The 19753-nt window shown below is 36.3% G+C and overlaps 1 pseudogene; it reads right to left on the reverse strand.

Annotated features, from left to right (window-relative positions):
- Positions 1 to 1534: 1534 nt before the first annotated feature.
- LOC125174510 (L-gulonolactone oxidase-like) overlaps positions 1535 to 19753 on the reverse strand; it is a 35443-nt pseudogene continuing 17224 nt past the window's right edge.

Raw genomic sequence — 19753 nt, forward strand, 5'->3', positions numbered from 1 at the left:
CTAACTTATTCTAAAAAACAAAAACAAAAACAAAAACAAACCACTTTTTTATCTTATGTTGGACTGGCAATCAAGCTAATAAATTTCTTTTACTTTTAGCAGTAATAAGAAGTAAAGAAGTAATTTTGGAATCTCAAATTACTCAGAGTGAAGCACACATAAAGGCATTAATAAACAAATGCAAATATATGCATCTGGGTGACACAGCCTTCTATAAGAGCAAATTGTGGGATATCTCTAATTGAAAATGAGTATCTTAGGTCATGGAATTGTCACAGATTTTCAAAATTCTAGTTATGCATTGAATTGACTTGGAGAACTCAAAGATTCTGACATCTTAGAACTTATAATCCAAACAGACTACTAAAATAGGTGGTAGAAACAGATGTAAAAATAATTCAAACTGTATAAAAATATTAACATATATCAGAAATATGTTTTATATTTATATCACATGTATACATGTGGTGTTTCACAGAATATTTTTGCTATATAATATTAGCATACTTATATGAGGGTGCAATTACTTGATGTATACCTACTCATTTCTTTTGAAAAGAATCTAGAAAAATCATTTTCCTCTATAATTTTTCTTTTTCTTTTTTGCTATACAAACCTGTTTTATTTTTGATTTTGTTTATTTTGAAATTTTTGATAGTAAAAGGTTTTTTTTTCCCCCAATTCTATGTCTTTATTTAAAAGAAGTCAAGGACAGGGGGCCTAGGTGGCTCAGTTGGTGAAACATCCAACTTCGATTCAGGTCATGATCTCATAGTTTATGAGTTTGAGCCCTGCATCGGGCTCTGTGCTGCTGGTTCAGAGCCTGGAGCCTGCTTCAGATTCTGTGTTTCCGTGTCTCTCTGCCCCTCCTCTGCTCATGCTGTGTCTGTCTGTCTCCCAAAAAATGAATAAACATTAAAAAAAATAAAAAAAAAGAAGGCAAGGACAGCCCCACTCCCTAAATATCCCCTGAAACAGACATGCTTGAAGGTCAGGTTATGAGAGGTCAAGTGGATAGGTAGAAACTGGAAAAGGGCAATCCCAGGGCAGGTGGGCATTTACCTGAACATGTGAAAAACCCTCAAGGATGAAAGGAGGCAGAGCACAGTACACCCCACTACTGTGCCCAAACATATGTTAATGGGGCCCTAGAGGTACACACCTAGCCAACAGGTGGAACTGAATCCCTGAACTGAATCACTGAATCCCTGACCTCTTACACAGAACATTTTGGGGTTTTACTATTTCTTGGGAAAACAGAATGTAGTGATTGTAGGTTCAGGAAAAGGCACTGCCACATGGAGATGTAAATAGGGATGTGAGTGCTCTTCCTTGCATGGGGTTGTTGTGATGACAAAGGAAGTAGGACAGTGGGGAATCCTGCCCAATCTAGGCTCATTACTGTGGGTGCTGTAGCAGAGGGCCAGCAGAAAGAGGTATGATCCCCATCAGGCCAGTGGGACACTGAGCCTTCAACCTAACCAGAGGTGGCCCTGGGGGATGGGGTAGGCTCAATTTATTTCCTGTTTCTGCTTCAGTACAATACTTTCTCCAGATATGCATTCAGAAATATCCTAGTGGGGTTTAGCTTTTCTCAAATGACACAGAACTTCGAAAAGGCTAGATAGATTTTCTCAAAAGTCCTTCAACATACAGCTGTGGGCCTTGACCGAGGGGGAGCTGGACCTGGACTGTCTTCATGATGGTCTCCTAAGCCAGTCAGTAGTCCAGCCATGGCACATCCTTGCATATAACTCGTACATAATGATATTCATGTAGCAGCTGTGCCTCTGGAAGCAAGAACTCAACAGGATGTCATCCCCTAGATGAAGTACACCTCCACAGGGCAGTAGGCCACCATCTTGGGGTGGGCTCCCACAATGACCTTCAGTTCTAGCAAGGCCTCTTTGGTCTTCTCTCTGGGGATGACCCTATCCTGGACATGCTGCTTTAAGAGCCACTCGTAGGTGAAGATCTTATGGCCGAGGTTGCTTCTGTCCTTCTTCCACGTGAAAAGGAGCCAAAAGGGGTGATTTATCCATCCCACAAGACCCTGCAGGAAGGCACTGATCCAGAGCAAGAACTCTAGTAAAGAGAATCTGATAACATAGTTCCAAAACCAGTTGGCTGAAGAGGAGGGAGGCTTGTTGGTGTGGTCCTGGTGGATGACACTGATCTTCTCACGGTGTGGGAACCAGAGGAAAGCAAAAGTATTCAGATTTCTTCAGGTGACTGTCTAGGTTGTCAAGAACCTCTTTCAGGGTTGAGGCAAATGAGATCTCCTGCAACTGGGACTGGGGTGAAGGTGAGGATGACTCCAAGGGAGCCCGGGTGCACCTGCACACCCTGGAACATTTCTGCATTGCTGGACTCGGAACACTCAAGAATGGTCCCATGGACCATTAGCAGGGTCAGTGCCACCACCTGAATAGCTGGGATGCCATGTTGGATCCTGTATTGTGTGTTCCGGACCCAATGATGATCCATACCGTTATGTCTGACAGGGCTCTCAAGTTGGACAAGGCTAGGCTGTGTTTGCCTATCTGTGGGTGCAGGTCAGCTGGGAGGCCTGGCAGCTGGCCTCCACATTTCTTTAAACAAAGATCACATTTCTTTTTTTAGGAAAGGTCAAAGTTAAATGATTAACTCATAAAGAGCTTGATAGCAGATTCAGGGCCTATTTATTGACCTAACCTGAGGAGGTTCTTCACATTCCTCATTTTCCCCCAACAAATTGGTCCTTACCCTTTTTCTGTATTTTCTTCCTACCTCTCCAGTAATATATTATTATGTCCAATCTTGAAAGCAAATACCACAAATATGAACTATTACTAGGCTTATTACTATTGCAGGCATCACAGAGGAATGCAGAGTCCCTATTTAAATGCAGCGTCCTCGATTTTCATGCATTCTCTTTCTTACCTCCCCACGTAATGATCACACACATGGTTGCAAAAATGCAATTGGTTTAAATGAGCAGCACCAACAGGAATGGAAAAAGAAGCAGGATATTGTGGATGCAGAATGGAAAAGGGGTGGAAGGTTTTTGTTCTGTCTCTGTGGCAGTAAAGATGAGTGAAGTATTTCCAAATAATTGATAATTATTTTTGTAGTGTCATCATGCTGTCTTTCCCTTCTATGCAGACTTGAGCCATTGCCATTGCAACTAGCATTGCATTTTATCAGGAAAATAAGGAGAAGGAATCACAAATATTAAGAAACTAGATTGAATAAGTTGAAAATGGGGACCAGAGCATTCTTTAATTGACCTTCTGTTTCCCCTATCTCTGGAATTAAAATTCAGTGGGTTAAGACTCTGAAAGAAGAAGAAATAGTACATATAATTACATTTAATCAATTCCAAAATTTCCCATGAAAATAACCAAATGTTACTTTCATAAGACCATTTATTTTCAGAAGAAATTTTAAAAATTGTAGAAAATTCACATTTAGTGCTTAAATGTTAAAAGTCTGATTTCTATCTTTCAAAGGGTGATGAAAAAATTAATGAAAGTAACCATGGATGCTGCCAGATTGGAGTCATCTGTATGTGTGTATATGTATATATATACATATATATGCAAATTATATCTTCTTAATCATTAGTGTAGTCATAATTTATAGAAGTTTACAACTAAAATGATTCTTAGCAGGTATGTGAATACATAAAAGGGCTTATAAGCTGTTGTATGCTGGCTCCCCAAATATCACCAACACAAGCTCTTCATAAGACAGGTTTGAGTTCATTGCTTACCATGGTAAGGGAGAAAACCATCTCAACAGAACTTTGTGAATGCCCCATGGAGGGTAGACAAGATTCAATTTTATTGAGTATTTGCAGTTTGATTTAAGGTGGTATTTCCATGTGGAGAATGAGGAGGATTGATTAGGGGGATTGACTGAGGAGGATTAGGTAAGAATTAGGTATATCTGTCCAGGATTGGTAGAAATAGCAAAGCAAGGATTTGAGAGCTAAATGTTCAGAGTCGTAACAATGTAAACTGTTGATGATTATATTGAAGAATTTATGAGTCTTTCATGAAATTCCTCCTGTAAACAATAAATATATTTTCCTGTATAAGAAAGAGTCTTATGGAATAGTAAAGTTATGCTAATGAAGGTAACGGAATAATAAAATCATGTTATTATAGAAAATATCTTGTGAGAGAGGATAGATAGTTTCAATCCTCAGTGTCCAAACTGTAATTGTTACCCATCATTTCTTATATATGTTTTATTATTTTCTAATATGCCTGAAACATCCTTTCTAAATCCATATTTATTTGCTTATTTACTTATTTGAAGTTTAGTTGACATATCATTATACGTTAGTTTCAGAAATGCCTAAATCATTCTTACTGTTATATTTGAAGCTGCTATCAAGCTTATGTGGTATGAAGCTTATATGATGTTGCTTTCTCTCATTAGAAAAGAACACAAAATAACGGAAAATAATTAGTTACATGGTTTTGAATGTTGTCTTTACTGGTGATATTTATATTTCGTTACTGTCAGGGTAAATCCATTTCTGAGTAGAGTGATACAACACAATAGTTAGAATTGTCCGCTTGGGTTGCACCTTTATAAACGTAGAGTGAAGAGCTCCACCTAGGGAGAATGTAGGATGGTTGAAAACACAGGGCTTGTATTGGCCTTGGGAAAAAATAATCTAAGATATTTCAAAGATGTAGAAAAATTATGTCAAAGCTGAAGTGCAGGAGCAATTTAGAGTGTATTGGTCTCAGAGTCAGAATTGAAAGATGAAAACCAATTGACAAGCACAATGGCCACAGGTCAGACTGGGCAGGAAATCAAGATCAGAAAATCTTAAGAAAGGTGAAGACAATAAATTTGTTATTTGAACAAGCAGTGTGAGCTGTAGAGATTGAGGAAGGAGAATTAGAAATTCCTTTTAGGACAATCTCTTTGTGGTCTTTATACAACATCATGAAGACCTTGATCCTAAGGTCAGACCAAGCTCTGGTCTTGATATCTCCATTATGCTTCAAGACAAATAATGAACCAGTTTTACCTCCCTGGATTTTAACTGGTGTTTTCCAAATTTAAGTCTTTTTTTTATATCATCTTTACAACTTTAACACTGTCTAAGTATTTCCTGTCAGAGTGTTTAGTTTTCACTAAATCAACTAACTTTTTAAAACATAGATAAGTATTTTTAAAAATTTTGTGTCATTATTTTTAGAAACATTATCACTTACTATAATAGAAGATAACTATGCAAAATAAATTCTAAGCAAACAAGATTTTAAAATTCCAGTCAAATATTGTTGCCTAACAAAGTCCGTAATAGCAAAGCCTGCTTTCTCTTCCATAAAAGGAGATTAGCAAGTATAAATGAGGTATAAAAAACATAACAACAGCACATTGACATTATCTTTGATGTAATCAGAAGATTGATAGTTGTGTGGATAGCTTTTGTCTATGTATTTCAGTGTTACTTAATGCATGTCAATTTTATGCACATGTCTCTCATTGCAAAAAAAAATTTTTTTGGTAAAGTGTCACTGCATTATCAAGCGATAATAGCACAGTAAAATTTTAACCTCTCCACAAAATAATGTACTTTCCTTCATGCTTATAGCCCATATGGCTACCAGAGACATGATAATTTTCCCTGAGCTAACAAAATAAGTGATGTCAAATCACAGACACTACTTCTGGTTTTACCCTTCAAAGATGCATTTCTCTGCATATAGCATTGACAGGTAGGGGGTAAGAAAAATCTGATAATTGAGCCCTACTCCTGCTGTTACATGAAACAATAGTCAATGAATATTTATTGTGCATCTATTATGTTGCGAGCATTAGCAATATAGCAAAGACTAAAACTGAAAAAATGCCTGCCTTATATACGACATTGACATACAGCCACAAAACAGACAATAAATAAATATCAAATGAATAAAATACATAATAAAATTTAATACATATAAATATAATCACATAAATATGTACATAATAAACTACAAAAAATAAATATAAATAAAATGATGGATGCCAACGCTGATGTTATATAATATCATTACTGTATAGTGCAATTATGAGGATCAATATCTACCCCAGACAATTTTGTACAATCTACATTATTCCAAACACTATCTTCTTTTAGCCCCATATCTAATAATGTCATGTGCTGATTGACATGATTTGCAAAAAGCTTTTGCCTACATGAGGCTAAGGATATATACTGAGTTCTACTGCAATTACATCTCTAGAAAGACAACAAGTGTTTGAGTCCATATCTTAATGTACTCAGAAGTTGATCTTAGAATCTTCTGCTTCTGTCTACCCCCATCTTTTTTTTTAAATTTTTTTTTCAACGTTTATTTATTTTTGGGACAGAGAAAGACAGAGCATGAACGGGGGAGGGGCAGAGAGAGAGGGAGACACAGAATCGGAAACAGGCTCCAGGCTCTGAGCCATCAGCCCAGAGCCTGACGTGGGGCTCGAACTCACGGACCGCAAGATCGTGACCTGGCTGAAGTCGGACGCTTAACCGACTGCGCCACCCAGGCGCCCCTGCCTACCCCCATCTTTTAAGACTTCCTGGGATTTAAACTCTTAAAAGTAGGAAATCTTTCTCATTTATATTTGTATTCCTAATAAATAGAAAATAAAGCTCTTGCCACGCTATAGGCCATTAATAGTCTTTGAATAAAGAAGTGAAGGAAGAATAATGATCTATATTACTTGAGTGAGGTCAAAACTTCACTGTAGACAAGTAGAATAAATTATTTAGGCCTCATTAAACTACAAATGCCCCAGAGTGTTAGAAAACTGAATGATTTTCAAGTCCAAATGTCCACTGCTGTGCCTCTGAACTCATGGAAATATTGTCTTTGGAAATCAAATATTGCACTGCCCAAGGTCAGAGTGTTTCCAAAGCAGCTGGTAATCAAACCATGATTTTATATGCTGTATTTTATAGCATGCTTTTAATTTGAGGGTAAAGAAAAAAAGGTAAGGAGTATGAATCCTAGGTCTTTAGAAGAGACATGTGGGAACATGTTAACAGTAGCTCAGTCTTATTGCCTAATATCCAACCTTTGGTCAGATGGTTTCCTTACATATCCCATGATTACATGGCCCAACATATTAACTGAGAATTCTTCACTCCAAATGCATCATTTGGTTCTACAATTTTGTCTGTTCCCATCTGACTGTGACATCAACATATAACTCCTCACTTGATCTTAGTTTGAAAGTGATACTCTGGTGCACTCGGTGATTCTTTTCTCTTATGTCCTATTTGCTTTTCTCCCAATTTCATATCCTAATGCTTATCTTTGCTAATCTTCAACACTTTCATGTTATAACAGCCTATGGATGCCCCTCACTCATAGTGAGGCAGTGTCTTCTAAGGGCTTCTAGTTGAAGACTGCAACACAGGCAGAGGATTAGGTCTTCTGGGTTTTCTTAGAGGTCTAATTACTTCTTGTGGCTGACCTTTATTAGTAAGTATCAATTAGTGTGGTTTTTCCTTTATTCTAATCTCCTTGATGTTTTGCTGGAGTATAGAAAGATAATTTGAGGTTAACAGTTGACTTCAGGATGTGTTTGCTTCCTAATCCCATCCTCAGAGACATCCTTTGTAGATTTGATTACTGACATTTACAACAATCTTTGAACTCTGGTAATGTCAGATAAAAGAATTTAACATTAGCTCCTGATTACTGAGAATAAGTTTTTCAGGGCTTTCTTTTCCTGTAGATCATAACCACAAAGTTTTAGTATCTGCCTTAAAACAAACACATATTTTCTTGTTTTTATAGAAAAAAAAATTAAAGGATCCGTAGTTTGGGAGAAAGATGTCTTTTATCTCTCTTCCATTAAAAATTGTTGTTTTTTTTTTTGGTTAAGAACTTTCAGGCTTTGTAAATCCTTCATAAATTTTCAGAATGTACATATTACATATTTATATACAAATATACTGTGTATAAATATTTATAAATATTTTCAATTTGAAGTTATTTGTTATTTTCTCCATGGAAGGAGAATGAATTTATAGAAGAAATGCACATAACTGTAGCTGTAACGTCAGCATAATATTCACATATTTGGAAAATTCCTTCGTATTTTAGAATAGAGCCCATGTGGCAGAGCATAAGTGCTTAGATAGGTAAGAAAGAATTCTGAATTGGAGGAATGGGTATGATCTCTATAGGAACAAAGTGAAATATGGTATGATGGGATTAGACACTGTGCCAAGTTCAATAATTATGAATAATGTTAATATTAATGGACATGAGCTGGCAGACTCATAGACCAACAGTTTTGTGGAGAGAAAGTAGAAGCACTGCTTGGCTAATAATTATTAAGATAGTAATGAACTCAAAGTTCCAGCTGAATGCTGGTCTCTATAAAGTAATTTTTTCTATCCTGAGCTTTATCACTGATAGTATCTGATATAGTGGAATTTCCATATATGAAAAGATTATGTCTGTCCATATGGTTGGGGCAACTAGGGCACTGGTCTTGAAGTTGTGTTTACACAATAAGCATACCAAGTTGTGTTTTCACAATAAGTATGCTATTTTTACTTATATTCTGCATTTGCTTGGGTATTGGTGTGTTTTGGGGGGTTCTTGTGAAGCTTCTGGCAAAAGCTAAGTCCTTTCTAAGTTAGCCTCTGTGAGCCACCTGATCAGTCAATAAGGGAAGCATTCATTGCTGACTAAATTTAACAACCAGCCTAGTTCTGGTTGCAGTAGATACAAATAGTCCTAACTTTGCAGTTTGGATAAGAACAAATTTCATTCACAACACTTTAGTTAACCCCAGCCCTTTGAAAATATGATTCAAATTTCAGTTACTACAGTACATTATCTGTGAATCATCACATAAAGTGCAAACATTGCTCCTACCTCTTCAGCCCACAAATCTCTATGTAAATAATTGGTGCATATCAGAATCAGTGACCAATCACGTCACTTCTTTCAGAGTCTGTTAGTGATTGGCTACTGTGTGTGTGTTATTCAGTTCACACACAGAAAGCAAAGCTATAGTCACATTGCCTCTTTGTTTTCCCTGATAAACTCAGATGGCATTTTACAAGATGAATAATCAAAAGAGGAAACTGGCCAATAAAGATAATGCAGCAAAACAATAAAAAATGATAATGCTGGAAGTAGAATATCGTATAAATAAAATTCTAGAAAAGCCTGAGAGCCTTTAGGAGAATCTAGTGAGGCAAACTCATCAATGCAAGTGAAGAAAGTGGTTGTGATAAAAAGAATCAAAATATCTCAAAGGAACTGACACTGGCCAATAACTTCACATTTAAAGGAACTTTGAAGGTATTTCATGACATTGAAAATAGAAAGGATAAATGTTTGGAACTGATCAAAACTTAGAAGGGAATAAGACACTTTTCCAAGTCATAGAAAAGATACTTGCTCCATATTGTCAGATACATGATGAGAAGAAGGTAAACACTATTCAAACTCCTGACATTTTTTCGTAAGAGTGAGTGGGGGCAGAGGGAGAAGGAAAGAGAGAATCTCAAGCAGGCTCCACATTCAGTGCAGAGCCTGATGCTAGGCTTGGTCCCATGACTCTGTGATCATGACTTGAGCCGAAATCAAGAGTCGGATGCTCAACAGACTGAGCCTCTTAGGTACCCCTTGACGTGTTTTTATGAAGAAATAAAAACACTTTAATTCTTAATGTTTTACAACATATAAAATAAATATTAGTTTTACTATTTTTTACTATTTTTTTACTATTAGTTTACTATTTTTAAAGGTCGTGGGCTTATGTACTATAGTTTTCCCCATTTTTAGTAAGATCATTTAGCACAGTTAAGCTTGCAGAGTATTGTACTGCACTTTTACATACAGCAAGGACTGCTGATACTTTTTAAAATGTATAAATACTGGCTAATATCTGGTTTAAATTATATTACAAATTAAATCTTTTTCTTCCAAATCAAATATTAATAGCTAGTGTTAATGAGTTGGATATTGGCAGATAAATATCTGGAAGAAAACATATTAGAAATACCCCTATGTACTACAAGTACTGAAACAAATTACTATGCTTAACCTTGGAGAATACATTAAACATAATTATGTTCTTTTTTTTTCACTATTTCCCAACACAATTTGATTAAATAATTTACTTTTCCTTATGCACAATTTGAAAACACTGATGATCTTTCATAAACTAGGACAACAAATACATGCACTTAGTAATAATTTTCCATTTGTACTGTAACACAAGCTGTAGTGGCAAAATATAATTGAGGGATGAATACAAAATATAGCAACTTTTGTTACCCTCTGAAAACTATGCTATTATGTGACTTTTACTAATACCACTATTCCTACACCATTGCTGCAGCTATTTTTTCCCTTTCTCAAGTGGTAGATAATTCTATATTTTTCTCTGAATATCATTCTGATAGGAACACCAAAATAATCATCAAAAAATTCCAAATGGAAAAAGTCAAAGAAAAACTTCAAGAACATATACCTGAATTCTGAATTCTTTTCCTAAATATAAGTTTAAATAACCAAAGAAGCAAGGTTTTTCTGACTCTGAAACTTTTCCCACTATGAAATCCTCAACTCCATTCTCTACAGAGGCAAAGAACTAAAACAGCAACTTAAGCCTTTGTTTGTTAGTTAGAAAACTGCTTTTCTTTTTCTCTTTTCTTTCTTCTAAGATTGTATTTCTTTATTTTTAATGTTTATTTATTTATTTTTGAAAAAGAAAGAGAAAAATAGTGAGCTCATGAGCAGGGAAGGAGCAGAGAGAAAGAGGGAAAGAGAATCGCAAGCAGACTCCACAGCATCTGTCCAGAGTCTGATGTGGGGCTGGATCTCATGAACTGCGAGATCATGACCTAGGCCAAAATCAAGAGTTGGATGCTTAACTGACCGAGCCACCCAGGTGCCTCTCAAGATTTATTTAAATTCAAGTTAGTTAACATATTGTACATAGTGTAGTATTGGTTTCAGGAGTAGAATTTAGGGATTCATCATTACATATAACACCCAGTGCTCATCCCAACAAGTGTCCTCCTTAATGACCAACACCCATTTAGCCCATCCCCCCACTGACCTCTCCTCCAGCAACCCTCAGTTTGTTCTCTTTATTTAAGAATCTCTTATGGTTTGCATCCCTCTCTCTTTTTATCTTATCTTATTTTTGCTTCCCTTCCCCTATGGTCATCTGTTTTGTTTCTCAAATTCCACATGTGTGACTGACTCATTTCACTAGCATAATACACTCTAGTTCCATCTGTGTCATTGAAAATGGCAAGATTTCATTCTTTTTGATGACTGAGTAATACCTTTCTCCCTAATTCCAGACCTGATTCCCATGATGGAAATCAAGAACATCCAGAATTAGGGTAATGATTCTGAAGGCAACCAAAGTAGCTTCCACACTGCCTCTCAAAATTGTTCCTAATCTTTGAGCCCAGTCTTCCAAAGCATCTGAGCAGTGATAGGAGCCATTCAAGGAAGTGTCCCTGTTCTTCTTGGATCATGATAGGCTTTGCCATAAATCACATTGAAATTTTAAGATATATATGAGTTTATAGCTGTAAAAGAAAACTGCACTGCATTGCATATATATTCTTTAGAATTTGATCCAGCTCCCTGTTTGTGTAGAACCTTTGACTCTTATTCTGTACTCTAGGTGTGCATGAAATGTCACCTTATGAACTGATCTAGTTCTATCCTGCTAAGATAGGCCTATCACATAAAATGCAGAATACTTAGTTAAATTTAAGTTTCAGATAAGCAACAAAATATCGTTAAGTATAAATATGTCTTATGAAACATTTAGGACATACTTATAAGACGACTTTGGGTTTGTTTTCACCAAGCCCTAGACTATCTGAGTAAAACGAACTCATACTTTTTGTTATAAACTTATTCTGATCACCTTGCCTGATTGAAAACACAGAACTACAGTGGTGCCTGACTGGCTTAGCTGGTGGAGCTTGTGACTCTTGATCTTGGGTTGTGGGTTCAAGCCCCACATTAGGTATAGAGATTACATAAATAAATCTTAAAAAAAAAGAAACACAAAAATACAAACTGTGGTGAATTTGAGATGAAATAAATGTATAGGACCTCTCTCTCTCTTTCTCTGTAAGTGCAGGTGTATGTATAATATATATTATATAAGTAAGAACTAAAAGTATAAATTTTCTTTAAAGCGATGGTCATTTCAGATGATTTCTATATGTACATTCTATTAGAAATTGTATGAGAAGGGGTTAAAAAAAAGGAGATAGGACCAGTGTAATAGCAATGAAGAAGAAGTGACATTTCTCTGAGTATATCCTTTTTTGTGGCTCTGGACTCTTAGAACCATAGTGCTGTAGCTCATAAGTTTCTTTATGTTTCTAAGCAAACAAACAAAGCCAACCAGATTATTGGGGGAATAAAAACAGAATATGAACACTAAAAAATAAACCTAAGTAAATTGAAAATTAAAAACAAAACCACACTTAAGTGGGTAGGGGAAGTGGTGCCTGGGTGGCTGAGTCAGTTAAGTGTCCAACTTGGGTTCAGGTCATGATCTCATGGTTCATGAATTTGAGCCCACATTGGGCTCTGCTATCAGCACAGAGCCCACCTTGGGTCCTCTGTGCCCTCTTGTGCTCTCAATCTCTCTCTCTCACACAAATAAATAAACATGAAAAAAAAAAAACTCCCATAAAAAAATGAAGTGGGTACGGCAGAAAACAAAAAAAAACTTTATTAACTTTGGAAAACTATCTTAACTGGAAACCTAAATGCAAAAAGAACTGTACATAAAATGCTGTAATCTAGTTAGTAAATATGCTTCTCACAAATAGATGGATAGGTAGGTAGATAGATAGGAAGGCAGATAGACAGATAAAGAAGTATAGATGTGTGCTTATGCATGGATTAGTGTGCATGCATACATTTCCTGGCTATGTTTACTGAAATCACATAGAAGCAATGACATCCCAGTAGTGAGCATAAAAAGAACCCAGTAGATTCCAATAAAAGGAACTGTGGATTCTTTAAGAAGTAGTTGATTCCAGGGCTCAGGCAGGGAAAATATAATATGAGCTTGACATATCTTGTCCAGAAAGTATGAAAACTCTTAATAAAATATGGAAACCTGTTGATAGAACACAGGAGTCAACCACAAGAAGTTCCTCATGATCAAAGCTAGAACAATTTGAGCAATAAAATGCATAACAATGGAATTTTATTTTAACCATAAAACAGAATGAATATTATCAGTATATTCATAAGATATAATCAAAATATATTGTTTATAATGGCATAAATAAGTAATTAAATACATAAGTGAATTAGGTATCTCAGCCAGCCAGTTAAATTCTCCTTGTTTTTTCCATTTGGAGATGATCTTTGTTGATTATTTTCTCCAGTGGTCATATCTGATTGGAATAGTAAAGTGTCTATATGCACTGTAGAATATTTGGCTTTTAATATTTGACTGAAATATCTAGTCATATTTTCCTTAACATGGACAGTTACTTAAATGCATACATGCATACAAATAGGTAACTCCAAAAGGAAATTGTCTATTGCCATTTAATCAATGAGACATATGGCACTTGTATTTCTAGAAGTGTCTGATATGATTCTATAATAAATAAATATAACTCTATAAGAGTTATATTTTATATACTGCATGATTTGAAATTTGCCATTGCAAAGGACACTCCATGTAATTCAAGAAACTGCCAGTATATGGGGAAGAGTTATATGCACATAAAGGCAGAGTAAACTAGCATTATCTTAAGTTCTCTTTAATGAAACTTAAAATACCATCAATAGTACTATTTTTTTTAACAAAAATCATCCTGTAATGATAAGCTTTAGGAAATATTATAATTTAAAACCAAAATTCAAAAAAGCAAGATATATATTGTAACTGTTACAATTCATCTGCTTTTACTGTAAGTATCACAACTAGGTCAAAATCATAATTTTTTTTTTACTATTTTTCCGGGTCAGAAGAAACTTGAGACAGTTTTAGGTTCACTCAACAAACACTTGAAACCTCTGTTGTAACTTGGGGGCTCTGTTTTCAGAAAATTCCATGTTACTTTGATTATTTGAGAATTATAAGTTTTCATTTTCATACTTCTGGTTTTGTTATATCTTTGTTACATTTCCCATTCTTAATTTATTTTGATGGCCTCATTTCTTAGCTTCTTAAAGCTTTGTGACAGATTGTTTATTGTCATCAACATCCAATCTCATTTTTCCATAGTAACAGTTATAAACAGGCCACATGGTTGACCAAATTAGACACTGTTTTTCAGCTTCTCATGCATTTTAGGTGCGGACATTTGACTAAGCTTTGATCAGCAGAAGTGAAAGTGCTTTCAGTCATCATCAGGTCTCCTTAAAAGGAATAAGCATGAGCTTCTTAATTCCTTTTTTCCCTTCTCCTTGGTTGGCAGGTGATTTAAAAAAAAGGAGTAGCTGGTTTGGATTCACACTTGGAAGTCATATGTTAAGAATGACAGTGCCACTCTGATGAGGGAGCATAAAGCAAGCTGAGGGCAAAGCATAAGCTAGCACTCCCCACCCAAGGTGGTGGGTGTGATACTCAGGCATTCCTGGCTGCCCAAGAACAAAAGAAAGGAAAGAAAACAAATGGGTAGCTGATAGACATCACAGTCAAACAGGACATGAGTTTCCATCAGTTTACAAATATCTTAGTAAGTTACAAGAAAAAGGCAATCTTAATCAATAGCCTAATCTCCAGAAACCTATAGACTCAGTTTCCTGGGGCCCCTAATATCAACTTCCCCTCCATAGTGATGCAGGGAATAAAGGCAAGAAGTAAATGGCAGGTAAAATTAAATTTCTTTATAACCTGCATCTCATTGACAACTACTTGAGGCAAATACAGTGTATAACATTTCTCCAGGAACCCCCTACTCTCTTAATGTTAATGCCTGCTAGAGGAAAAACAACCTTAACTTGACAATAGCAAAGCCTCAGTTATCTTATGAGTCCTCTTTAGCGTATGAAAGTGCTTCTGGAGGCATCCCTTTTGCTTTTACCTCCCACAACTGCATAGTATATTACCAGTCACTCCTCACAACCCCAGTGCAGCTCTTTTTGCCCACAGATCCTGTCCCCATGCTTTAAAAAAATTACCTTTTTTGCACCAAAGAAATCTCAAGAATTCTTTCTTAGCAGTCGGCTGTGGACAACCACCACTCCAAAACCCATCAACTCTACTTTGTCTGTACCTCTTACTAGTGTACTCTAACATTAGAAATAATATTATAACATTAGAAATAAACTTCTATTTAATTAAAGTGACTAGTATATCACCCCTGCTTAAAGCAGACTAACCAACACCCTAATAATTTACCAAATATTTAGCTAGGACTATTACAGTACTTGAGTAGATGTTTGTGTACATACATTGTGGAAATACATGGTGATGAAGTTTTGGAGTGATGGTGGGGTGGTCCAGAGCTGACAGCCAAGAAAGAATTCTTAAAGATGTCTTTGGTGCAAAAAGGTGATTTTATTAAAGCATGGGCAAGAAGAGCTTCACTGGGGTCATAACTGGTAACTGATTACATACCCTCAGGTTGGGAGGGGTTAGGGATAGATTAAGTCTCTAAGGAATTTTGGAATCAAGGTTTCCAGGACCTTGAGGGGCTAGCTGTTGCTAGGCAAATGGCATTTATTATTGTTTAGTAAAACCTCAGTCATGAGACCCTTCAGATGTATATCAGGTGGCCATAAGTTTGGAGTATGATGACCGTACTTGGGAGAGTTGAGATAAAGGAAGTTTCCAAAGGAATTTTTATATGTTAAAGTAGACTTACAGGATCCTTGAGGTAGGGATAATGTTGAACTAAGATTCTCTTTTGCCCCCAGCAAAGTGTCATCATGAAGGCAGCTGAGTTCCTAGAGGGAGGTCACTCTGCTGGTTTCAGAGACTTGTCAATGGGCTATAGGCAGTAAGGGAATTTAATTTTTTGTTTGCCTTAGTTTCCCACATTACCATGGCAAGCACTTAAAACCCTTTCCTTTGCTCTTGGGTAGCTAGGACTGTCTGAGGAATATCACACATATTCTACCTGTGGGGAGGAGGGGTGATGCTAGCTTATACTTTGCCCTCAGCTTGCATTATGCTCCCTCATCACATGGGATCTGAGTTAGAGAGAGGAAATTATTTTTCTGTATACACCATCTTTTCTTATTTTTGCTCATGGTCTGAAGATGGTAACATTGAACAAATGATTAAACATTGCCAGCTCTATAGTAACTACCATTTAAGATAGCTTCTGGGAGTTTAGCAACTCCCTCTTCTTCCCTTGACACTCATGGTGTCCCTGGCAGCCACATCTCTGCTAATGTGACCCACCCCCACATTACAACAAGTTACAAGAATGACCCAGCTGGGAACTCTTGCCACCACCTCATTCAGTCTGTTTTCTGGTAATTTGAAATTTTGAATAGAGATCTGAACACAGAGGTGTTGAAGCTTGGTTTGTGAAATATTTCCTTGGATTAGTGAGCTAAGTGTATCATCTCCCACTGAGATTATTGGTTCCAATGACTTGCAACCAAATAAAAATCAACATTTCCAAGACCCAATTCTATGTTTTGTGGTGCTTAGGAAATCCTCGCTCTTTGCTAATGTGTGTTTTCTATAACAACGGAGATCAACCTCTAAGTACTCTCAGATTCCATCTCCTAAGACAAAAAGGCTGTCCAAGCAAGTATGCAACTATGTTTTCATTCTGCTCCAATCTTTCATCAGAAAGTGAATTATTACTATTGTCATTATTCTTTGTCTCCCCTTGCTCCCCTTTTAGAGGTCTTTATTTTGTCTATCTTATAAGGTTGTTGGTTTTTTTTAGATAGAATTGATATTTCATTGAAAAATAGTATGAAAGAATAGATATTTTTAACTTTCAGAATTATAGTTGCATGACATCAGACAGAATTTTTATTCATGTTTTTATTTTATTTTGTTGTTTCATTTTTGAGAGAGTGTGCATGTATGTGTGTGTGGGTGCATATAAACTGGGGAGGGGCAGAGGAAGGGGGAGAGAATTTTAAGCAGGCTCCATGCTCAGCACCTTAAGATCATGCATGACCTAAGCCCAAATCAGGAGTCTGATGCTTAACTGACTGAGCCACCCAGGCCCTCTCAAATATAACATGTTTTTCATATTAGGCTATAAATCACTACTTGTAAGTGCATACATGTGAAGAAACAGAAATAAACCCAAATATATTCACCTATATCAGTAAAAAAAAAAAAAGGAAATCAAATACCTGGCACATAAATAAGACTCATTTAAATAACATTCTTATAACAAAAAGATGAGGAAAATATTTTGTGACTTTATATGTAATTTTTCTTTCAATTAGGGGACCGTACAAGTTTTTTGCATCATTATAAGATTAGTGTATATGAAAAGGAGTGTGATGTGAAAGGATCCCAAAGTCATAAACTTTAAGAACAACACCAGCCACAGATACTTTATACTATCGTGGATAAGGACAGGGCTTCCTTTTTCAGAGCGTCTAATGTTTCACATATAAAATGGGTTAATTTTTCAGCTAGCTGTTACTTTTATTTTAGCTTTTAGTAATGTTTATCAGTCTTTTATTTTTTGTAGTTTGGGAAGCAGAAAAATAAAGTAGCAGTAAATGTGTATACTTTTATTCCATGGTAATAGTGGTATAGATGAGCAGAATAATCACTGCACTCAAACTGGTTACTGTATTACTGTATTCTCATTTTGTATAAGTTATTAGAAACATGGGGCATCTGGGTGGCTCAGTTGGTTAAGCATCTGACTTCAGCTCAGGTCATGATCTTGTGGTTTTTGAGTTCGAGCCCAGCATGGGGCTCTGTGCTGACATCTCAGAGCCTGGAGCCTGCTTCAGATTCTGTCTCCCTCTCTCTCTGCCCCTCCCCCACTCACACTTTCTCTCTCTCTCTCTCCCAAAAAATAACCTTTAAAAAAAATACCTTCTATTACTTAGCGGAATCTTTGGGGGATGATGTAGAATTGAGTAGTGTTTTAACTGAAGATACATACCATCTCTTTAATGGGGACAGGTTTTGTGTATGGGTATTTAAAATCTTCCCCAGAAATACTTGGGGTGTTATAAGTGAGTTGAGATGTTAGGTGGCTTTCATATCTTTCCTCTTGGTTTGCAACCTCCTGTTCTCATGGGAACTGGCCCTTCCTGGACAGGCTTAGGGAAGAAATGAGAATATCATTCTCTCTTATCTCCGAGGGGAGTATGAGTAAAATCTGTGTCTCTTTTAAGCTTTCAGGAATTATGGGAGCCTTTCTTGAAATGAAGCGATCATTGAAATTTGTGCATAGAAGAACTGATTTCTGGCACTTTCTCACATGTCTTCTTCACCCTCCACCTCAGATTCATTTTGTTAAGTGATCAGAAACATGTCCTTCTTCCTGTCTGAGTGACTGCCTCTGAGTACTTATTTGATGTTTACCAATTGAGCTTAAGGGTGGAGGAACAGACTTTTCCCAATAATTGTACAAACCATAGAATGTTTTAGAAAATCAAATTCTCTGCCTAGGTTATCACTATATTTCAAGTACACACAGTAGTGCCTGGTTACAAAAGGTACCGAATGTTAAATTTATGAATAAATGAATTAATGGAATCAGATGTAAGAGAAAGAAAGTATTACATGATTCAAATGTTAATTGGTATCTTATTGTGGTTACCCAGTATTATAGAGTATTAATAGTATTAAAGAGACACATGCCAGGCAGAGTGTGAAAGCCATGAAACTGCCCCACTATGAAATTCTGAGTGCTAGTTAAACATCTTTTCTCTGACTACCTCCTTAGCTCCCAGTTTTACTTACCAATCTTCTCTTCTGTTGGTAAAGGCTTTGTTTAGGTCTATTACCATTCTCCAGTCTAAATTAGATGAATTTCACACTCATGTTGCCGGGCCAAGTGTCTCCCACCCTGTTCTCTCATTGATTTCATCTCACTCTCTTAATTCATTTATTTTTCAATAATCTGTTTAATCTATCTGTCATCTGTCTGTATATAGTTAGGGAGGCAGCGTATGATAGAAGTAAAGAGCAGATGTCCTGGAGCCCATTAGCTACTGGTTCAATTTCCAGCCCTTCATTTACTACTTGTTTTGGAATTTGGAAATATCTATGTGCTTCAGTTTTCTCACAGGTAAAATGGACATAACAATAGTATGTAGTAAGTAAATTAGTTAATATATATATGACCCTCTGGGGCACCTGGGTGGCTCAGTCGGTTGAGCATGCGACTTCAGCTCAGGTCATGATCTCACTGTTCATGAGTTCCAGCCCCACATCTGGCTCTGTGCTGACAGCTCAGAGCCTGCAGTCTGCTTTGGATTCTGTGTCTCCCTCTCTCTCTGCTCCTTCACTGCTTGCACTCTCTCTCTCTCTCTCTCTCTCTCAAAAATAAACATTAAAAAAATTAAAAAAAAATATATATATATATGACCCTTAAAGTAGGGTATAAATGTATAAGTCAATGATGTTAGCTACATCTATTTCCAGTTATTTGGTATCATTCTTTGTAAATTGTTTTTCTAATTTAATTAGAGAGGTTTGGGAAGATTTCTGGCAACTCTAGGTGCTGCTATATTATTTCATAAAAATGCTAATAAGAGTCATAAAATAATATTAAATATGCTTGAACTTATTTAAAGTTCTGGACTTTATATAGTTTTCCACTTAATCCTCC

Source organism: Prionailurus viverrinus, chromosome C2, assembly GCF_022837055.1.
Source record: "Prionailurus viverrinus isolate Anna chromosome C2, UM_Priviv_1.0, whole genome shotgun sequence".
Taxonomy (NCBI): domain Eukaryota; kingdom Metazoa; phylum Chordata; class Mammalia; order Carnivora; family Felidae; genus Prionailurus; species Prionailurus viverrinus.